Source organism: Salvelinus alpinus, chromosome 12 (genome assembly GCF_045679555.1).
Source record: "Salvelinus alpinus chromosome 12, SLU_Salpinus.1, whole genome shotgun sequence".
NCBI classification, from domain to species: domain Eukaryota; kingdom Metazoa; phylum Chordata; class Actinopteri; order Salmoniformes; family Salmonidae; genus Salvelinus; species Salvelinus alpinus.
Window position 1 is genome coordinate 27,173,786 of NC_092097.1, and position 22,845 is coordinate 27,196,630.

Sequence of the window (22,845 nt, forward strand, 5' to 3'; positions counted from 1 at the left end):
GGTTATTTTCACTATATATTTTACCTCTTGGGGATGTTATTCGAAAACATAATGTTAACTTTCACTGCTATGCGGATGACACACAGCTGTACATTTCAATGAAACATGGTGAAGCCCCAAAATTGCCCTCGCTAGAAGCCTGTGTTTCAGACATAAGGAAGTGGATGGCTGAAAACTTTCTACTTTTAAACTCGGACAAAACAGAGATGCTTGTTCTAGGTCCCAAGAAACAAAGAGATCTTCTGTTAAATCTGACATTTCATCTTGATGGTTGTAAAGTCGTCTCAAATAAAACTGTGAAGGACCTCGGCGTTACTCTTGACCCTGATCTCTCTTTTGACGAACATATCAAGACTGTTTCAAGGACAGCTTTTTTCCATCTACGTAACATTGCAAAAATCAGAAATTTTCTGTCCAAAAATGATGCAGAAAAATTAATCCATGCATTTGTTACTTCTAGGTTAGACTACTGCAATGCTCTACTTTCCGGCTACCCGGATAAAGCACTAAATAAACTTCAGTTAGTGCTAAATACGGCTGCTAGAATCCTGACTAGAACCAAGAAATTTGATCATATTACTCCAGTGCTAGCTTCCCTACACTGGCTTCCTGTTAAGGCAAGGGCTGATTTCAAGGTTTTACTGTTAACCTATAAAGCGTTACATGGGCTTGCTCCTACCTATCTTTCCGAGTTGGTCCTGCCGTACATACCAATACGTACGCTACGGTCACAAGACGCAGGCCTCCTAATTGTCCCTAGAATTTCTAAGCAAACAGCGGGAGGCAGGGCTTTCTCCTATAGATCTCCATTTTTATGGAACAGTCTGCCTACCCATGTGAGAGATGCAGATTCGGTCTCAACCTTTAAGTCTTTACTGAAGACTTATCTCTTCAGTAGGTCATATGATTGAGTGTAGTCTGGCCCAGGAGTGTGAAGGTGAACGGAAAGGCTCTGGAGCAACGAACCGCCCTTGCTGTCTCTGCCAGGCCGGTTCCCCTCTCTCCACTGGGATTCTCTGCCTCTAACCCTGTTACAGGGGCTGAGTCACTGGCTTGCTGGTGCTCTTTCATGCCGTCCCTAGGAGGGGTGCGTCACTTGAGTGGGTTGAGTTACTGACGTGATCTTCCTGTCTGGGTTGGCGCCCCCCCTTGGTTTGTGCTGTGGTGGAGACCTTTGTGGGCTATACTCGGCCTTGTCTCAGGATTGTAAGTTGGTGGTTGAGGATTTCCCTCTAGTGGTGCGGGGGCTGTGCTTTGGCAAAGTGGGTGGGGTTATATCCTTCCTGTTTGGCCCTGTCCGGGGGTTTCTTCGGATGGGGCCACAGTGTCTCCTGACCGCTCCTGTCTCAGCCTCCAGTATTTATGCTGCAGTAGTTTATGTGTCGGGGGGCTAGGGTCAGTTGGTTACCTGGAGTACTTCTCCTGTCTTATCCAGTGTCCTGTGTGAATTTAAGTATGCTCTCTCTAATTCTCTCGTTCTCTCTTTCTCTCTGAGAACCTGAGCCCTAGGACCATACGTCAGGACTACCGGGCATGATGACACCTTGCTGTCCCCAGTCCGCCTGGCCTTGCTGCTATTCCAGTTTCAACTGTTCTGCCTGCGGTTACGGAACCCCTACCTGTCCCAGACCTGCTGTTTTCAACTCTTAATGATCGGCTATGAAAAGCCAACTGAGATTTATTCCTGATTATTATTTGACCATGCTTGTCATTTATGAACATTTTGAAAATCTTGGCTCTCTCTAATTTTCTCCTTCTCTCTTTCTTTCTCTCGGAGGACCTGAGCCCTAGGACCATACGTCGGGACTACCGGCCGTGGTGACTCCTTGCTGTCCCCAGTCCGCCTGGCCTTGCTGCTATTCCAGTTTCAACTGTTCTGCCTGCGGTTATGGAACCCCTACCTGTCCCAGACCTGCTGTTTTCAACTCTTAATGATCGGCTATGAAAAGCCAACTGAGATTTATTCCTGATTATTATGTGACCATGCTTGTCATTTATGAACATTTTGAAAATCTTGGCTCTCTCTAATTTTCTCCTTCTCTCTTTCTTTCTCTCGGAGGACCTGGGCCCTAGGACCATGCGTCGGGACTGCCGCCCGTGGTGACTCCTTGCTGTCCCCAGTCCGCCTGGCCTTGCTGCTATTCCAGTTTCAGCTGTTCTGCCTGCGGTTATGGAACCGCCACCTGTCCCAGACCTGTTGTTTTTCAACTCTTGATGATCGGCTATGAAAAGCCAACTGAAAATTATTCATGATTATTATTTGACCATGCTTGTCACTTATGAACATTTTTGAACATCTTGGCATAGTTCTGTTATAATCTCCACCCGGCACAGCCAGAAGAGGACTGGCCACCCCTCATAGCCTGGTTCCTCTCTAGGTTTCTTCCTAGGTTTTGGCCTTTCTAGGGAGTTTTTCCTAGCCACCGTGCTTCTACACCTGCATTACTAGCTGTTTGGGGTTTTAGGCTGGGTTTCTGTACAGCACTTCGAGATATTAGCTGATGTACGAAGGGCTATATAAAATAAAATTGATTGATTGATTGATGGTGCCTGGGGGGACTAGGTAGGCTTGGGACGGGGGCTTGGGCAAAGGTGTCTCTCTTGGGTTCTTGCCCAGGATGAAGTGCATCTCGTCCACCTCCTCCAGGTTGGAGATGTCCTTCATCATGCTCTTGCGGTAGGAGACGGACAACTTGTTGGAGCCATCAGACATCAGGTTGAAGTTGCGGGCGATGAATACGATGGGGAGAGGAAGCATGGCCACCACGATGAGGAGAAGCACATGGCCACCACAATGAGGAGAAGCACATGGCCAATGCCCAGGGAGGGTAGCTCTGGAAACGCTCCGGAGCCTATAGAGAGAAACAAAGGAAATAAGGTGAAAAATAAATACTCCTGGTGCTGACTTCAAACTCTGTAACAAGGCTAGTACACAAAATGTCAAGTGTCTATATGAAACTTTTCACTGTTTTCCAACAGGTTGACTGACCAGTTCCTCCACCCATGCATTGTACCCTGGCGGGCTGATGGCCATCTCAATGACAGTAGCCATAATGAGAACGATGAGACAACAAGGGGAGACGTACTTCCACATGTAGAAATAGAAGGCATGGGGCCGGAAACCCAACATATCCTCCAGGTCCTGCATAAACCTGACACACACATACAGGTGGGTTCAAAATAGATCCAGACAAATCCTTCAGTTTACAGTATTCACATGTTCCTTGACTCTTTCTCTTCACCCTCTTATCCAACTTTCCTCTTAAATCATATGAAAACACACATTGCAATATCAGTGATGATCAGTGTGTTCACTTTTCAAAGCTACCTCTCACACTATGCGGCTCTCTGGGGAGACGCCATCCTGTACCTCTTGGTGCAGTAGATCCAGGCCACCGACACATTCTCTAGGATGACCACGACAGTGAGTGGCAGACCAGCGGAGTAGTCATCAAACATGGTGACAAAGTAGTTCCCAGAGCGCTGGACGAAGAGCAGGCCACAGAAAAAAGCTATGATACAGCAGCACACTGAAAACAGATAAACAGATACAACTACACTTTATGGAACAACGCAGACTATGAAAAGACACACACACACGCGCACACACACACAGGCACACACACGCATACACACACGCTAACATGCGCTCTACGCACATGTACATTGTAATGTTATAGTATTGTTGTATTGTGGTATTATACACAGTGGTATAAAGTACTTACTGTAAGTAAAAATACATTAAAGAACTACTTAAGTCGTTTTTTGGGGTATCTGTACTTTACTTTACTATTTATACTTATTTTACTTCACTACACTCCTAAAGAAAATAACATACTTTTTACTCCATACATTTTCCCTGACACCTAAAAGTACTCGTTACATTTTGAATGCTTATCAAGAGAACATCCCTGGTCATCCCTACTGCCTCTGATCTGGTGGACTCACTAACACACATGTTTCCTTTGTAAATTATTTCTGAGTGTGGCCCTGGCTATCCGTAAATTTAAAAAACAAGAAAATGGTGCAGTCTGTCTTGCTTAATATAAGGAATTTGAAATGATTTACACTTTTACTTTTGATACTTAAGTATATTTGAGCAGTTACATTTACTTTTGATACTTAAGAATATTTTAAACCAAATACTTTTAGACTTTTACTCAAGTAGTATGCACTTTCACTTGAGTCATTTTCTATTAATTAAGGTATCTTTACTTTTACTGAAGTATGACAATTGGGTACTTTTCCCACCACTGATGATACATTTTGTATTGTAGATATGTAGTGGTCGTGTAGTGTTGTAATAATGTGTTGTATGATGTACTGTTTTATTATTTAATTGTTTTGTGTAACTGCCTTAATCTTGTTTGGATCCAAGGAAGGGTAGCTGCTGCCTTGGCAGGAACTAATGGGGATCCTTAATAAATACAAATACAGATACAGAGAAATAGACAGAGGGTATTGGAGCAAGTTGAGGCAGCTAAAAGCGTTAGTCTGAAAGTGTGCAGTGTCTGCAGCTTTTATAGAACTTCTTCCTCACAGATGAATTGGTAGTGGAGTTGAATAACCTTCACATTATGTAAAACTTTTTTGTCTCCTTGGATGACAAAGTCTTTACTGTATGTATGCAACATTGCTTTTATTGCTATTATTTTGTAATCAGCCCTGAAAGGACTACAACAATAGAACAAAAAACGAGTCATCCTTAAAAATCTCAGAATTTGTGAGTCTTATCTAGTTCCCCACTCTGTCTCGGTGAAAAGTGCTGAATTTGTGTATGAAACTATGATAGATGAGAATGGGAGAGCCACAGTTGTTTTTAGGGCTGACCTGTGAAGAGCTCTTTCTGGATCTTGTAGGTGTCGAGGACGGGCGTGGTGATGCCTGTCATGGTGCCGATCATACTGCCCAGGCCCAGGTTGATGAGCATGAAGAAGAACATGACGAACCAGAAGGGAGAGGCCGGGAAATGAGTCATGGCCTCTGAAGGCAATGAAGGCCAAGCCTGTACCCTGCACTGACTGCAGAGAGAGAGGGATGGATATAGAGAGAAAGAAAAGAGTGAAGGAGAGAGGGAGCAAAAGAGGACCAAGAGATTGTGATAGAGGGAGAGGGGACAGAAGAGACAAAAAGGAGTTTAATAAATACAGCATAAGGATGACTAGAAAAAGCCTAGTTGGTATGGTGTTGTGAAGATCATATTCAGACCCAATTTGGATGATGTAGAGCTCACAGCCCAGACAAACAGACCCACTGCACCTTGTTGAGCTTATCCTCCAGGACACAAGGGTCCAGGCCCAGCTCGGCGAAGCTGCCCTCCTTCACCGTCTTGATGACACCGTACATCTCAGTGTAGTCTACGGTGGACAGCTGGGAGAAGTTCACGTGTGGCGGAATGAGGTCATGACTCAGCACGTTAGAGTTCAGGTAGCCAATGATCTTCTCTGCATTTCTGAAGGGACCACAGCGAACCATGTTAGTGCACAAGATGAAACGTACTGCAGAAGTCCTGACTCTGATCACAGAGAGGGCATGATAATAAATGTATGGCGTGAGCAAAGAGTGGTGTCATTCTGGATTAGACATCTTACATTTTCTCCACTATCACTAGGGGAGAGTGGGGTAAGTTGAGCCATTTTTTACATTCAGCATCACGCCATCAAGGGAAATATAGTTTTCTTTCTAACAAAAATACCTACATATATTTTAGAATGTTGTGTATATTGTTTGGATGTGCCAATTCGTAGGTAAGTTCTCCGCATTTCAGGCTACTAAGCCCATGAAACTGGTCTGCGAGATTCTTGATATGTTTAGCAAGCTCAGACTCCATGTCATCAGATAAGACCTTGTGTGCCTCTGCTACTCTGTCACAGCCTCTCTTTTGCACAGGTACAGGTATCGTTTTTTCTGTTGTTGTCAATGTACCTCTTCAATGTCATTCAGTCAATTTTTTCATCCCTTGCTCCTGCTCGAATGGACTTCTTCCCTTCTCTCACTTCCTTGGCTGCTCTCTCAAGAACCTCAAGGGGGGCGATACCCCTGCCCTTTTTATGTCTGTATGCACAGGATATGAAGATGTCTTCTCTGTAACAATAAAATGCACTTGAGTTCATACGCAAGACACATTGCAAAAATACTATCAGTTTTATGCATAAAACTGACAAAATGAAATCATCGTTTGTATGGGGTATGGTAGCCATTGGCTCAACTTACCCCAAGGCAAACATTTTGACTATATTAACCCACACAGCTACAGGGATGCACTATCATGCTAGGTTTAGGACCTCATATGGTAGCTTATAAAGCCCCCAACTGATGTATAAAACGATCTTAAAAATATATACTTTGGTTTAGATATAAGTTATTGTGTCATGATGCTTGTAACACAATACATTCATTTGACTTTGTGAAAACCAGTTTTCTGTTTTTTGGACCTAACTTGCATACCACTTTTCCCATGTGGTTTCTTCATTCAGACTCCATGAAATGATGACCTCTTCCTAAATATTTGGTCACATGATTCAGTTTCCTAGAAACAAGGGTGGCTCAACTTACCCCTTTGACTCAACTTACCCCACTCTCCCCTACTAGATGGCCGATAGGGCAGTTGATTTGAACTCACTCTATGTCACACTTCTCATTCATAAGGTTTGCCTTGAAGCCCAGCACGGCGAACACCACCAGAGTAGCCAGGATGGAGGTGACAAAGTTGATAAAGGAGACGAGCACTGCGTCAAAGTGGCAGTTGTTGTCTATCTTGTTGTAGCTGGAGAAGGCGATGACCCCACCGAAGCCCAGGCCAAGGGCAAAAAACACCTGTGTGGCTGCCTCCCTCCACACCTGGGGCTCCAGCATCTTCTCCAGCTTGAACACACAATAACACACTGATGGACTGGTTGGGGCCTGTAAGTAAGCATTTCACTGTAAGGTCTACCTACACCTGTTGTATTCGGCGCACGTGACAAATAAACTTTGATTTAATCTCTCTTTTGACGAACATATCAATACTGTTTCAAGGACAGCTTTTTTCCATCTACGTAACATTGCAAAAATCTGAAACTTTCTGTCCAAAAATGATGCAGAAAAATGTATCCATGTTTTTGTTACTTCTAGGTTAGACTACTGCAATGCTCTACTTTCCGTCTAAATAAACTTCAGTTAGTGCTAAATACGACTGCTAGAATCCTGACTAGAACCAAAAAATGTGATCATATTACTCCAGTGCTAGCCTCCCAACACTGGCTTCCTGTTAAGGCAAGGGCTGATTTCAAGGTTTTACTGCTAACCTACAAATCATTACATGGGCTTGCTCCTACCTACGTATCTTTCCCATTTGGTCCTGCCGTACATACCTACACGTACGCTACGGTCACAAGACGCAGGCCTCCTAATTGTCCCTAGAATTTCTTAGCAAACAGCTGGAGGCAGGGCTTTCTCCTATAGAGCTCCATTTTTATGGAATGGTCTGCCTACCCATATGAGAGACGCAGACTCGGTCTCAACCTTTAAGTCTTTACTGAAGACTCATCTCTTCAGTGGGTCATTTGATTGAGTGTAGTCTGGCACAGGAGTGTGAAGGTGAACGGAAAGGCTATGGAGCAACGAACCGCCCTTGCTGTCTCTGCCTGACCGGTTCCCCTCTCTCCACTGGGATTCTCTGCCTCTAACCCTATTACAGGGGCTGAGTCACTGGCTTACTGGTGCTCTTCCATGCCGTCCCTAGGAGGGGTGCGTCACTTGAGTAGGTTGAGTCACTGACGTGATCTTCCTGTCTGGGTTGGCGCCCCCCCTTGGGTTGTGCCGTGGCGGAGATCTTTGTGGGCTATACTCGGCCTTGTCTCAGGATGGTAAGTTGGTGGTTGAAGATATCCCTCTAGTGGTGTGGGGCTGTGCTTTGGCAAAGTGGGTGGGGTTATATCCTGCCTGTTTGGCCCTGTCCGGGGGTATCATCGGATGGGGCCACAGTGTCTCCTGACCCCTCCTGTCTCAGCCTCCAGTATTTATGCTGCAGTAGTTTATGTGTCGGGGGGCTAGGGTCAGTCTGTTATATCTGGAGTACTTCTCCTGTCTTATCCGATGTCCTGTGTGAATTTAAGTATGCTCTCTCTAATTCTCTCTTTCTCTCTTTCTTTCTTTCTCTCTCTCGGAGGACCTGAGCCCTAGGATCATGCCTCAGGACTACGTGGCATGATGACTCCTTGCTGTCCCCAGTCCACCTGGCCGTGCTGCTGCTCCAGTTTCAACTGTTCTGCATGCGGCTATGGAACACTGCCCTGTTCACCGGACCTGCTACCTGTCCCACACCTGCTGTTTTCAACTCTCTAGAGACAGCAGGAGCGGTAGAGATACTCTCAATGATCGGCTATGAAAAGCCAACTGACATTTACTCCTGAGGTGCTGACCTGTTGCACCCTCGACAACTACTGTGATTATTATTATTTGACTATGCTGGTCATTTATGAACATTTAAACATCTTGGCCATGTTCTGTTATAATCTCCACCCGGCACAGCCAGAAGAGGACTGGCCACCCCTCATAGCCTGGTTCCTCTCTTGGTTTCTTCCTAGATTTTGGCCTTTCTAGGGAGTTTTTCCTAGCCACCGTGCTGCTACACCTGCATTGCTTGCTGTTTGAGGTTTTAGGCTGGGTTTCTGTACAGCACTTTGATATATCAGCTGATGTAAGAAGGACTATATATAAATCAATTCTATTAATTATGGACTACAAAGGGAAACACAGCCGCGAGCTGCCCAGTGACACAAACCTACCAGACGAGCTAAATGCCTTTTATGCTCGCTTTGAGGCAAGCCACACTGAAGCATCCATGAGCGCACCAGCTGTTCCAGACGACTGTGTGACCATGCTCCCCGTAGCCGATGTGAGCAAGACCTTTAAACAGGTCAACATTCATAAAGCCACGGGGCCAGACGGATTACCAGGACGTGTACTCAAAACATTGCGTGGACCAACTGGCAAGTGTCTTCACTGACATTTTCAACCTCTCCCTGACCGAGTCTGTAATACATACATGTTTCAAACAGACCACCATAGTCCCTGTGCCCAAGAAAGCGACGGTAACCTGCCTAAATGATTATCGCCCCGTAGCACTCATGTCGGTAGCCATGAAGTGCTTTGAAAGGCTGGTCATGGCTCACATCAACACCATCATGCCGGAAACAATAGACCCACTCCAATTCGCATACTGCCCCAACAGATCCACAGATGACGCAATCTCAATCGCACTCCACACTGCCCTTTCCCACCTGAACAAAAGGAACACCTTTGTGATAATGCTGTTCATTGACTACAACTCAGCGTTCAACACCATAGTGCCCACAAAGCTCATCACTAAGCTAAGGACCCTGGTACTAAACACCTCCCTCTGAAACTGGATCCTGGACTTCCTGATGGGCCGCCCGCAGGTAGGCAACAACACCGATGCCACGCTGATCCGCAACACTGGGGTCACTCAGGAGTGCGTGCTTAGTCCCCTCCTGTACTCCCTGTTCACCAACAACTGTGTGGCCAAGCACGACTCCAACACCATCATTAAGTTTGCTGATGACACAATAGTGTCAGCCTGAACAGCCTGATCACCGACAATGATAAGACAGCCTATAGGGAGGAGTTCACAGACAACAACCTCTCCCTCAATGTGAGCAAGACAAAGGAGCTGATCATAGACTACAGGAAAAGTAGGGCCGAACAGGCCCCCATTAATATAGACGGGGCTGAAGTGGAGCGGGTCGAGAGTTACAAGTTCCTTGGTGTCCACATCACCAACGAACTATCATGGTCCAAACACACAGACAAATGTTAAGAGGGCACGACAACACCTTTTCTCCCTTAGGAGACTGAAAAGATTTGGCATGGGTTCCCAGAACCTCAAAAAGTTATACAGCTGCACCGTGAAGAGCACCCTGACCGGTTTCATCGCCGCCTGGTATGGCAACTGCTCAGAATCTGGCCATAAGTCACTACAGAGGGTAGTGCGTACGGCCCAATACATCACTGGGGCCAAGTTTCCTGACATCCAGGACCTATATACTAGGTGTCAAAGACTCCAGTCGCCCAAGTCATAGACTGTTCTCTCTGCTACCGCACGGCAAGCGGTACCGGAGCGCCAAGTCTAGGACCAAAAGGCTCCTTAACAGCTTCTACCCTCAAGCCATAAGACTGCTGAACAATTTATGAAATAGCCATCCTGAATATTTATATTGACTCTACCCCCCGTTGTTTTTCCACTGCTGCTGCTCACTGTTTATTATCTATGCATAGGCACTTTATAAATTACCTCGACTAACCTGTACCCCCGAACATTGACTCGGTACCGGTACCCCCTGTATATAGCCTTGTTATTGTTATGTAATTTTCTTGTGTTACTTTATGAAATATATATTTTGCTTTAGTTTATTTAGTAAGTATTTTCTTAACTCTATTTCTTGAACTGCATTGTTGGTTAAGGGCTAGTAATTATTTCACGGTAAGGTCTACACTTGTTGTATTCGGCGCATGTGACAAAGAAAAATGTATTTGTTGCTCCTAGACAATAACAGCACTTACAGTTGACCGCGGCAGCTCTAGCAGGGCAAACATTCTATGAACTGACTTAGAAAGGTGGCATCCTATGACGGTGCCACGTTGAAAGTCATTGAGCTCTTCAGTAAGACCATTCTACTACCAATGTTTGTCTATGGAGATTGCATGGCTGTGTGCTCGATTTTATACACCTGTCAGCAACAGGTGTGGCTGAAATAGCCAAATCCACTAATTTGAAGGGGTGTCCATACTTATGAATATATATCGTGTAGAACTAACGTGACAGAAAAGAGTGTATCATTGTTCCAAGAGTTTATGATGACCAAGATCCTACCTGTCCAGAGCAAAGACAGCTTCAATTAATTGTTAGTGTTTCCCATTTACCAGAACTCAAATCAGTTGTAAGTAAAGTACAAACCACATATTTGTTACCTATTAGCAAGGCTTTAAACCTAAAATGCTGGTCATGTTCTTCTTTTTTTATTTACTCTGACTTGATTTGATTTGTTTGTCTTTAGATGCTTATTTTTCTATAATCAGATGCTTATCAACTGTCTTTTTGGCCAACAGTAAGCATCTCTGATTTGGCTTTTGACAAGAGGAAAGCAAATTCATTGCAATCCATTCCGCCTGTCTTACAAAAGCCCTGTGCTCATTCATACATAAAGGCATCACTGTCTCCATCACAGGAGACATCTATGCTTTAAGGCATATTCTTGATTATTTTTTAGCAATTAAGTATTAGTCAATGTATGTTTGCCTTGGTATACTCAAGAAATTACAAGGAGGCCTACGCCCTCAGGTGCCATAGCACTGTATCAGAGGAACCACTCTGCCCCCTAGTGGTTATTGTGCCCCTCACATCCACCTGTTATTCATAGCAAAATGAGTAGTACTGCATTTGTATCTGTGTGCTTTGACTTACAAATCACATGTGTATTTGACTAGTGAATGAAAGGGGGTAGATACTGTATCTCCAAAGGCCTGTAAGATAGCTGTGCTGCCCTGCCTACCTATCTTATCCTCCTTGTTCAGCTGCTGTGATTGAGGCATCTGTCTGGCTGTAATTAGGGCAGATGACACCGTTTTGAATGGGTTTCCTCTTTTCCACCCGCTGCTCATCGTCACTCTATGTCTCGCTAACTGGCAGAGTGCCAGTCTCTGGTGACCCATTTTGTGTAGAGTGACATGTGTGGAACCAATCCTTTTTCTCTACGCAAGCCGCATTCCACCAATCACCACAGCTGGGCGGGACTTCCAATGCAGCCCTTCAACATGGCGCCTACGAGGAAGTGAGCCTCATTTAAAACAAATGTTTATAATTAGTGACAAGTACAGTGAGTAGTAAGTTTAAAATATATCATTTTCAAGACGGTAACTGCAAAATGAAAGGCAAAGATAGGTCGCCCGTGAAAAAGCGCTCGCGTATTCTGGAAGATATCCGAGAACGGGGAGGAAGTCACCCAACAAGTAACGTTAAGAAAATGGGATCTCTCTCTGCAGGTAACAACAACGGGAATGGTTCTGTCAAAAGTGGTGTTTCGGTAAGACGGAGTTTACCATCTGAAAAGAGAGACAGTCGAGATGTATACTGCCATGTGTCCAGTCGAACTGAGAGTAACCACGGATATGTTAACACAACTGGTTCGAGTAGCAAGTTACACATTAGCCTTGCTCTGGACCCTACCACAAGGAGCAATTCTCGCGGGGAACTGCGGCCTCTTCCGAGCAACGAAAGTGAGTACAAGACTCTAAAAATTGGCGAACTGGGTTCTCAGTTAAGCGACGAAGAAATTGAAGATGGATTATTTCACGAATTTAAGAAATTTGGGGACGTGAGTGTCAAAATAAGCCGAGTTAACGACGAAAGGGTGGCATTTGTGGATTTCAGAAGGCCGGAAAACGCCAAGGCGGCCAAGCACGCACGCGGCAAGTTGGTGCTCTATGATCGCCCTCTAAAGATTGAGGCGGTGTGCACGAACCGGCGTAGGAGCCGCTCACCCATCGAAAAAGATCCATATGTGGGAGTCGCAGGGCACAGACATTTGCATGTCCAAAGATCAATTTCACCAACGGGGCTAGGATATAGAGACTTCAGACTGCAGCAGTTAGCCCTGGGTCGTCTCCCCCCTCCTCCCTCCCCCCCACCCCTCTCTAGAGAACTGGAAAGAGAGATGGAATTTTCGATCTATGAAGCCAGGGCCCGGCCACCCTTCATCCCTGACTGTGCAGCTTTCCACGAGGAGGACCTCTTATCACCTGAAAATGATCAGCGGGCCAACAGGACGTTGTTTCTTGGCAATCTCAACATCTCAGTGAAAGAGAATGACTTGAGAAGGGCGTTTAACAGGTTTGGGGTGATCACAGAGGTGGACATCAAGCGGACATCCGCTCGTGGACAGAACTGCACTTATGGATTTCTAAAGTTTGAGAACCTGGACATGGCTCACCGTGCTAAGATCACCATGTCAGGCAAAGTGGTGTGTCACAACCCTATCAAAATTGGCTATGGCAAAGCGACCCCCACATCCAGGCTGTGGGTGGGGGGTCTTGGACACTGGGTCCCCCTTGCTGCCCTGGCCAGGGAGTTTGACCGCTTTGGCACCATCAGGACTATAGACTACAGGAAGGGGGACATGTGGGCCTACATCCAGTATGAAAGCCTGGATGCTTCCCAGGCCGCCTGCTCCCACATGCATGGCTTCCCTCTGGGTGGTCCTGAGAGGAGACTTAGGGTGGACTTTGCCGACACAGAGCTCCGCTACCAGCAACATTACCTGCAGCCTCACTTTGACCTAGTGGCAGACTCCTTTGTCCACCGGCCAACCCCCGAGGCCATCAGGGTCAGAGAGAGGAGTCCTCCACCCACACTCTGCTTCAGAGAAAGGGAACTGTACACTGCTGACTGGGCTGGCCTAGCGGTCCGAGAGCGGGTGAGAGGGGCAGCCTTTGAGCCCTCGGAGCACCTAGAAAGGCGTTCACGGGAACCCTGGTCTCTGGAGCGGGAGCTGCAGAGCCGAGACCAGGTCCGAAAACGACGCCTCTTGGAGGACGGGCGTCGCCCTGACCGCTCACCGGACAGCAGCAAACATGTGCGTCGTCGCCACGGCACCTCTATGGAGCGGAGCCCTGGTGGCAGTTGCCAGGACGGGGTGCGCTACAGCCCTCCACACTCTGACAGACCCTCCCCCGGCGGAGAGCAGCGGAGCAGCCTGGACCATGGCCCCGGGGACAAGAGACTGCGGACGCTCAGCCCAGCAGAGCCAGAACAGGAACGCAAATGCAAAGCCAGTGACTCCTGTAAGAGACCTGTAAAGAGGGAGGACCGCTCTGACCACCTCTCCTCCTCCAGGTCTAGCCTGCAGTCCGAGCAGGGGGCCGGGGGGCAGAAGCTGTGCCAGGCCTGGCAGGGCGTGCTCCTGCTGAAGAACAGCAGCTTCCCCACCTCCATGCATCTGCTGGAGGGGGACCTAGCTGTGGCAGCCGGACTACTGGTGGAGGGTTCCACTGGTAGCCAGGTGTCCCAGCTGAAGATCACCCAACGCCTGCGTCTGGACCAGCCCAAGCTGGACGAGGTGTCCCGTCGCATCAAAACTGCTGGCCCCAGCGGCTACTCTATCCTTCTAGCTGTGCCAAGGAGCTCCGAGGAGGGTCTTCAGGACGTGGGGAGCTCCACCGAGAGGCCTCTGAAGAACCTGGTCTCCTACCTGAAGCAGAAGCAAGCGGCCGGCGTCATCAGTCTGCCCGTGGGCGGCAGCCGTGACAAGGATGGCGCAGGAGTTCTTCACGCTTTCCCCCCCTGTGATTTTTCACAGCATTTCTTGGATGCCTCAGCTAAAGCCCTTGCCAAAACCGAAGAAGACTACCTGGTTATGGTCATTGTCAGAGGAGCGTCATAAAATGAGAAAAAATTGAAAATCATTAATGTCTTGTGTGATGTATTGGTAGAACTATGGCACATACACACCCACACTGTGTTACATGATTTAGCTGTCTTTCTGTCTTGCAACAAGTAGAACTTCTTGGCAGAAAACAATGCTATACTGAGAGTAATTTGGTAATCAACAATAACAAGCCTTTCATATATTTGAAGTTGTCAGCTCAGCATGCATTAACCTATAGCTTGCGTTACATTCTGTTGGTGGTTTACTTTTAATGGGAATGATTTAAATGTCAAGAAGTGGATACATTTAATTGAAATGGTTAAGTCAAAGTAGATTCACCTTTTCTATTTGCTCAACTAAGCTATTTAAATCATCTGAATCTGTAGAGTAAATTATGTGTTTTTGTAAATCACAACTAGGCCTACATTGATTGCTTTTAATATGGAAAAAATCTGACTTCCATTGTATTTGCTTTGTGAAGTCTTGTTTGCTATTCATTGCAGTAGATCATAAAAGGAATTAAAGATTAATCTGAGACCTGAAAAAACTAAGTGCATTTCAGTCATCTCCTCTCAGTTGAATTTCTTACATTTACTCAAAACTGGTTATAAATCAACCATGCCATGATTTAGGAGCCATGTGAGGGTGTGTGTACTTATATAGCTTTAAGACAATACAATTTATCTTTTATACAGGTAAATTGTCTGATTTTGAAAGGTATGTCAATGCATTGCCAATTTTACTTTGTAAATTATTGAAGTCTGCTTTTGTACATCAATAAGAGTATACCTGTCTCTCTTGTCAAGCAACTGTTTAAAAGGGCATGAAAGGTTTTGAAATTCAGTTATTTACATCAAAGCTTACCTGGAATATCCTCAAATTGAAAATGTATGTTTGATGTCTTACTTATTGATATGTATAATTGGGACAATTTTACAATTTATAATCGTAAAGCGCTAACATTTTCACCTGCTGTTGTCAGTGTATCTTGGCTTGGCACCAATAGCACCCACAGTTTAAATCTGAATTTTCAATGTTGGAAACAATATTTTGTATGAAACATTTCAAGATAATCTAGAATATCAGAGTTATCGATGTGTTACAATGTGTTGCATTGCCCTGCTGGCGTTAGAATATTGGTTAAAAAAAACAATAGTAAATGGTAAAAAATAACTTTTTGGGCTATATTAGCATAAATCCAGAATGGTTTTGATTGTCTACAAGTCTATGCTCTTTGGTTTCATCTAATAGAGGTGATGCCACATAAATTCCATAGAGGGTATTATTTTTGAGTAAACAAGAAATACCACCATTTCCCTATGCCACTGAGGTCATTGAGGTCCGGAGGTTCTCCTGGTTTGCATTATGAGTTATTTCTAACAATCTGCCCCACAGTTAAATGGTTGAGTCAAGTTTAGGTTTTCTTTCACTCAAAAAGATAGAAATCAAGCATACAAACCAAATGACAATGGCCCTTCATGGCAGTAATGTGTCCCTTGATGACTTCCCCTTTTGGTTCTGAGAGAACTGTCAAGATAAGAAGTGAAACCATTAGAAACTTTTCTAGCTTTCCAGAGAGCTATGTGGAGCCATTTCTAATACAGTCCTATCAGTTTCACAAAAGTGAGTCAACAAGGACCGAAGGAAAGGAGTTTATCTAAATGGAATTTATCCAATGTGTTAAATCAGTTCATGTCAAAGTTATGACTCATGATTGAAAAAGGATACCTTTCTTTTTGCTCTCAAGGACAAAGTGTATGTGTGTGTGTATATATAGATTTTAACACTGAGTTTAGCTTAACGATATACTTTTTCAAATTCTGTTTTAGAGTTAAACTAAAGATAAGGCTGTTGACTGGCATTAGGCCTAATATGTATAAACATTTCTCAATACTACAGTTAAAGTTAATTTAGATAATTAGTGATTTTCAATTTGGCTTTTGCAATCATTGCCAACTTTATACTTGGGGAACTCAGTAGTGCTGTTGATGCCAGAGCCATTTGCTTTTTCTTAGGAATCGAAGTGTATTGACCCCCCCCCAAAAAAATGTATGTATTTTTAGTTACATTTCTTGTATAAAATGATTACTGTATGTATGCTATGGACACTTCAGATTTGAGCAAAGGATACCAGCATGGATAACACCACCGTACTACCATTGGACACTGGGAAACACCATATGCAAAAATACCCCAGAATGCACAGGGGCAAGGGTCCTTTGCACAGTGTCCCTTTATGCATTTCACTGAATTGACTGCTCTTAAGTTGTGCTAATGCTTTGTGATGCCAGTTCCCGTGTTTTAAATGGAAAATTTGCTTGATGCTGTGTACACCTGATTTCTGGAGAAAAAAATGGAAACCACCATTGCACGTACGCCTAAAACACAAAGTGCAGCTTGCATTTTATAGGTTTTGTTTCGGTATCAATAAATTTTGTTTTTCGTGGGGAAACAAATATTTCTGCCCTGGAAGACAACTTTTTTTAAACCTTTTCCATTGTGTTGCGACGGAATTGTCTTTTACACTTAAAACACGTAAAGGCCCCGTCTGTTTGAAAAATGGGAGCACCTTTTCAGACCATAGAGGAAAGAAAGTGAGAGCAAGGCAACACACTTCTCAAATCTTTGTGTTGACTTTGCTCACCATTGTTGACCCCCTCCTTTTCAAAGAGTTGCTGATGTTCCATTTGTTAATGCCTAAATTAGGCCCTCCCTTTTACCTGGCCACCATTTCTGTGCCTTTGCTGAGGCTTCCCTAGTGTTCCCTTGGAAGAGGGGAGTGAGGGCCTACTCCTGTGTCATCTCTGGTTCTCGTAGCTGGAGGGGCAGGAGCTGTTCTCTAGTGAGCTGTTACAACGGAGGCTGGAGAGAGGCTCACCTCTCCTGGCTGCTGCTCTGATGGCGGGGCTGTTATCACTTTGGGCCACTCTGATCCAGTTGCCGCGGGTGTTCCTCTGCACACCACACCTCTGCTGTGTCACTGGGGCCGTCGACACACAGCTGGGGTGCCTGTCCTGTCAACTCAACTCTACTGACCACAACAAACATGCAGAGCTAATAGAGTAATGCCTCAACATCCGTTCCAGCCTAACAAGGATCCATGGTTTGCTCTCCCTGCCTTGAAGCCTGCGGGAAGAAGATTTTACTATTTTAGGCCAAGGTTACATTGGTACTTCACCCTGTGAGGGAGTGACACGACTGAACCTCAGATCTCGTCACCCAGTCTTTCCACAAACTCCATGTGCCACTCCCAGTATAAGGAACCAACCACCCATTTGGTCTGTGCAGGGAGCCTTGATTTGATTTACTTGTAAAATGTATTGTTAGTGAATATGAAATTAAAATGAAGAGACCGTCATTGTGCTACAATCAGGGATCAAGAATCCATAGTAAGCCCTTCCCAGTTAACACTCACCTCAGTGCCAGGATGCCAGGCCTGACCAGCATAGCTGCTGATTTGATATGTAAACTTTGGTAGGAAATGCAAATCCTGCCTTGCAAAAGACCCACTGTGTGCCACATCCTGGACGCCAACACAAGGCTTCTCAGAGGATTGAAGCTTTGCCTGTCTGACATGAGTGGGCAACAGACGCCTGTCCCTGCTCAGGTAAAGTTTGCTGCCGGCCTGAACAACATACTTGGGTACGTATAAACAAAGAACAGTGTGATCCCTTATTATGAACACCTGAATATCACTCTGCATACTTGTATATGTTCTATATGAGGCTGTTCATCAATGATTGATACCTGGTTGATCATTTTAATACTATATATATATATATACACTACCAGTCAAAAGGTTGGACACACCTCATTCAAGGGTTTTTATTTTTACTATTTTCTACATTGTAGAATAATAATTAAGACCTCACAAATATGAAATATCATATGTAGTAACCAAAAAAGTGTTAAATCAAAATATATTTTATATTTTTCAAAGTAGCCACCCTGACAGTGTCACCAGCAAAGCACCATCACACCTCCTCCATGCTTCACAGTGGGAACCACACATGCGGAGATCATCCGTCCACCTACTCTGCGTCTCACAAGACACTGCTGTTGGAACCAAAAATCTCACATTTCCACCGGTTTAATGTCCATTGTTCGTGTTTCTTGGCCCAAGCAAGTCTCTTCTTATTATTAGTGTCCTTTAGTAGTGGTTTCTTTGCAGCAATTCGACCATGAAGGCTTGATTTCACACAGTCCCCTCTGAAAAGTTGATGTTGAGATGTGTCTGTTCCTTGAACTCTGTGAAGCATTTATTTGGGCTGCAATCTGAGGTGCAGTTAACTCTAATGAACTTATCCTCTGCAGCAGCGGTAACTCTGGGTCTTCCTTTCCTGTGGCCGTCCTCATGAGAGCCAGTTTCATCATAGCGCTTGATGGTTTTTGCGACTGCACTTGAAGAAACTTTCAAAGTTCTTGAAATGTTTCGTATTGACTGACCTTCATGTCTTGAAGTAATGATGGACTGTCGTTTCTCTTTGGTTATTTGAGCTGTTCTTGCCATAATATAGACTTGGTCTTTTACCAAATAGGGCTATCTTCTGTATACTACACCTACCTTGTCACAACACAAATGATTGGCTCAAACACATTAAGAAGGAAAGAAATTCCACAAGTTAACTTTTAACAAGGCACACCTGTTAATTGAAATGCATTCCAGGTGACTACCTCATGAAGCTGGTTGAGAGAATGCCAAGAGTGCGCAAAGCTGTCATCAATGCAAAGGGTGGCTACTTTGAAGAATCTCAAATATAAAAAGTTAAACACTTTTTTGGTTACTACATGATTCCATATGTGTTATTTCATAGTTTTGATGTCTTCTTTATTATTCTACAATGTAGAAAATATTAAAATAAAGAACAACCCTGGAATGAGAAGGTGTGTCCAAACTTTTGACTGGTACTGTATATCTATACATACAGTGCATTTGGAAAGTATTCAGACCCTTTGACTTTTCCTACATTTTGTTACGTTACAGCCTTATTCTAATTATTATTTTTTTATTCCCTCATCAGTCTACACCTATACCCCATAAGGACAAAGCAAAAACAGGTTTCTAGAAATGTTTTACATTTTATAATAAAATTGAAATTTCACATTTACGTAAGTATTCAGACCCTTTACTCAGTACTTTGTTGAAGCACCTTTGGCAGTGATTACAGCTCGAGTCTTCTTAGGTATGAAGCTACAAGCTTGACACACCTGTATTTGTTGGGAGTTTCTTCCATTCTTCTTTGCAGATCCTCTCAAGCTTTGTCAGCTTGGATGGGGAGCGTTGCTGCACAGCTATTTTCAAGTCTCTCCAGAGATGTTCAATTGGGTTCAAGTCCAGGCTCTAGCTGGGCCACTCAAGGACATTCAAAGACTTGTCCCGAAACCACTCCTGCGTTGTCTTGGCTGTGTGCTTAGGGTTGTTGTCCTGTTGTAATGTGAACCTTCACCCCAGTTGGAAGTCCTGAGCGCTCTGTAGCAGGTTTTCATCAAGTATCTCTCTGTACTTTGATCCGTTCATCTTTCCCTCGACCCTGACTAGTCTCCCCGTCCCTGCCGCTGAAAAACATCCCCACAGCATGATGCTGCCAACACCATGCTTCACCGTAGGGATGGCACCAGGTTTCCTCCAAACATGACAATTGGCATTCAGGCCAAAGAGTTCAACCTTGGTTTTATCAGACCAGATAATCTTGTTTCTCATGGTCTGAGAGTCCTTCAGGTGTCTTTTGCAAACTCCAAGTAAGCTGTCATGTGCCAATTACTGAGGAATGGCTTCCGTCTGGCCACTCTACCATAAAGGCCCAATTGGTGGAGTGCTGCAGAGATGGTTGTCCTTCTGGATGGTTCTCCCATCTCCACAGAGGAACTCTGGAGCTCTGTCAGTGACCATCGGGTTTTTAGTCACCTCTCTAATCAAGGCCCCTCTCCCCCAATTGTTCAGTTTGGCCATGAGGACAGCTCTAGGAAGGGTCTTGGTGGTTCCAAACTTCTTCCATTGAAGAATGATGGAAGCCACTGTGGTGTTCTTGGACCTCCAATGCGGCAGAATTTTTTGGGGTACCCTTCCCCAGATCTGTACCTTGACACAATCCTGTCTCGGAGCTCTACGGACAATTCCTTCGACCTCATGCTTGGTTTTTGCTCTGATATGCACTGTCAACTGTGGGACCTTATATAGACAGGTGTGTGCCTTTCCAAATCATGTCGAATCAAGTTGTAGAAACATCTCAAGAATGATCAATGGAAACAGCATGCACCTGACCACCAATTTCGAGTCTCATAGCGAAGGGTCTGAAAGCTTATGCAAATAAGGTCTTTTTTAAATATATATTTATATACACACTACCGTTCAAAAGTTTGGGGTCACTTAGAAATGTCCTTGTTTTTGAAAGAAAAACCAAAAATGTTGTCCATTAAAATAACATCAAATTGATCAGAAATACAGTGTAGACATTGTTGATGTTGTAAATGACTATTGTAGCTGGAAACGGCAGATTTTTTATGGAATATCTACGTAGGCGTACAGAGTCCCATTATCAGCAACCATCACTCCTGTGTTTCAATGGCACATTGGGTTAGCTAATCCAAGTTGATTATTTTAAAAGGCTAATTGATCATTAGAAAACCCTTTTGCAATTATGTTAGCACAGCTGAAAACGGTTTTGATTAAAGAAGCAATACAACTGGCCTTTAGACTAGTTGAGTATCTGGAGCATCAGCATTTGTGGGCTCGATTACAGGCTCAAAATGGCCAGAAACAAAGAACTTTCTTCTGAAACTCGTCAGTCTATTCTTGTTCTGAGAAATGAAGGCTATTCCATGCGAGAAATTGCCAAGAAACTGAAGGCCAGCATCCCAAAGTCGCCTCTTCACTGTTGACGTTGAGACTGGTGTTTTGTGGGTACTATTTAATGAAGCTGCCAGTTGAGGACTTGTGAGGAGTCTGTTTCTCAACTAGACACTAATGTACTTGTCCTCTTGCTCAGCTATGCACCGGGGCCTCCCACTCCTCTTTCTATTCTGGTTAGAGCCAGTTTGCGCTGTTCTGTGAAGGGATCGTTGTACCAGATCTTCAGTTTCTTGGCAATTTCTCGCATGAAATAGCCTTCATTTCTCAGAACAAGAATAGACTGACGAATGCTGATGCTGAACTAGTCTAAAGAAGACCAGTTTTATTGCTTCTTTAAACAGCACAACAGTTTTCAGCTGTGCTAACATAAATGCAAAAAGTCTTTTAAAATGATTAATTTGGATTAGCTAACACAACGTGCCATTGGAACACAGGAGTGATGGTTGTTGATAATGGGCCTCTGTACGCCTATGTATATATTCCATAAAGAATCTGCAATTATCAGCTACAATAGTAATTTACAACATTAACAATGTCTACACTGTATTTCTGATCAAGTTGATGTTATTTTAATGGACAAAAATTAGCTTTTCTTTAAAAAACAAGGACAACTCGATCAGTTTGGGCTACACACAAATATGACCCCTCTATGGAAAGGTGAGTCTCTCACGAATACGTACATGTTGGCCTCACAATAATTTTCTGAAGGTACCTCAGTACAAGTTGAAAAAATGAATGGATGTACATAAAGTTGAAGTCGGAAGTTTACATACACTTAGGTTGGAGTCATTAAAACTTGTTTTTCAACCATTCCACAAATATCTTGTTAACAAACTATAGTTTTGGCAAGTCGGTTAGGACATCTTCTTTGTGCATGACACAAGTCATTTTTCAGACAGATTATTTGTTTATTGTTTACAGACAGATTATTTCACTTATAATTCACTGTATCACAATTCTAGTGGATTTTACATACACTAAGTTGACTGTGCCTTTAAACAGCTTAGAAAGTTTCAGAAAATGATGTCATGGCTTTAGAAGCTCCTGATAGGCGAATTGACATAATTTGAGTCAATTGGAGGTGTACCTGTGGATGTATTTCAAGGCCTACCTTCAAACTCAGTGCCTATTTGCTTGACATCATGGGAAAATCAAAAGAAATCAGCCAAGACCTCCGAAGAAAAATAAATTGACCTCCACAAGTCTGGTTCATCCTTGGGAGCAATTTCCAAACACCTGAAGGTACCACGTTCATCTGTACAAACAATATTACACAAGTATAAACACCATGGGACCACGCAGCCGTCATACCGCTCAGGAAGGAGATGCGTTCTGTCTCCTAGAGATGAACGTACTTTGGTGTGAAAAGTGCAAATCAATCCCAGAACAACAGCAAAGGACCCTGTGAAGATGCTGGAGGAAACTGATACAAAAGTATCTATATCCACAGTAAAACGAGTCCTATATCGACATAACCTTAAAGGCCGCTCAGCTAGGAAGAAGACACTGCTCCAAAACCGCCATAAAAAAAGCCAGACTACTTTTTGCAACTGCAAATGGGGACAAAGGTCG

The 22,845-nt window shown here is 44.2% G+C and overlaps 2 pseudogenes; one reads left to right on the plus strand and one right to left on the minus strand.

The window, feature by feature from the left end:
- Window positions 1-2,494: 2,494 nt before the first annotated feature.
- LOC139535270 (sodium-dependent neutral amino acid transporter SLC6A17-like) lies at window positions 2,495-7,350 on the minus strand (annotated as a pseudogene).
- A 4,428-nt stretch (window positions 7,351-11,778) lies between these two features.
- Window positions 11,779-16,915, plus strand: LOC139535797 (RNA-binding protein 15 pseudogene; annotated as a pseudogene).
- The last annotated feature ends 5,930 nt before the right edge of the window (window positions 16,916-22,845 follow it).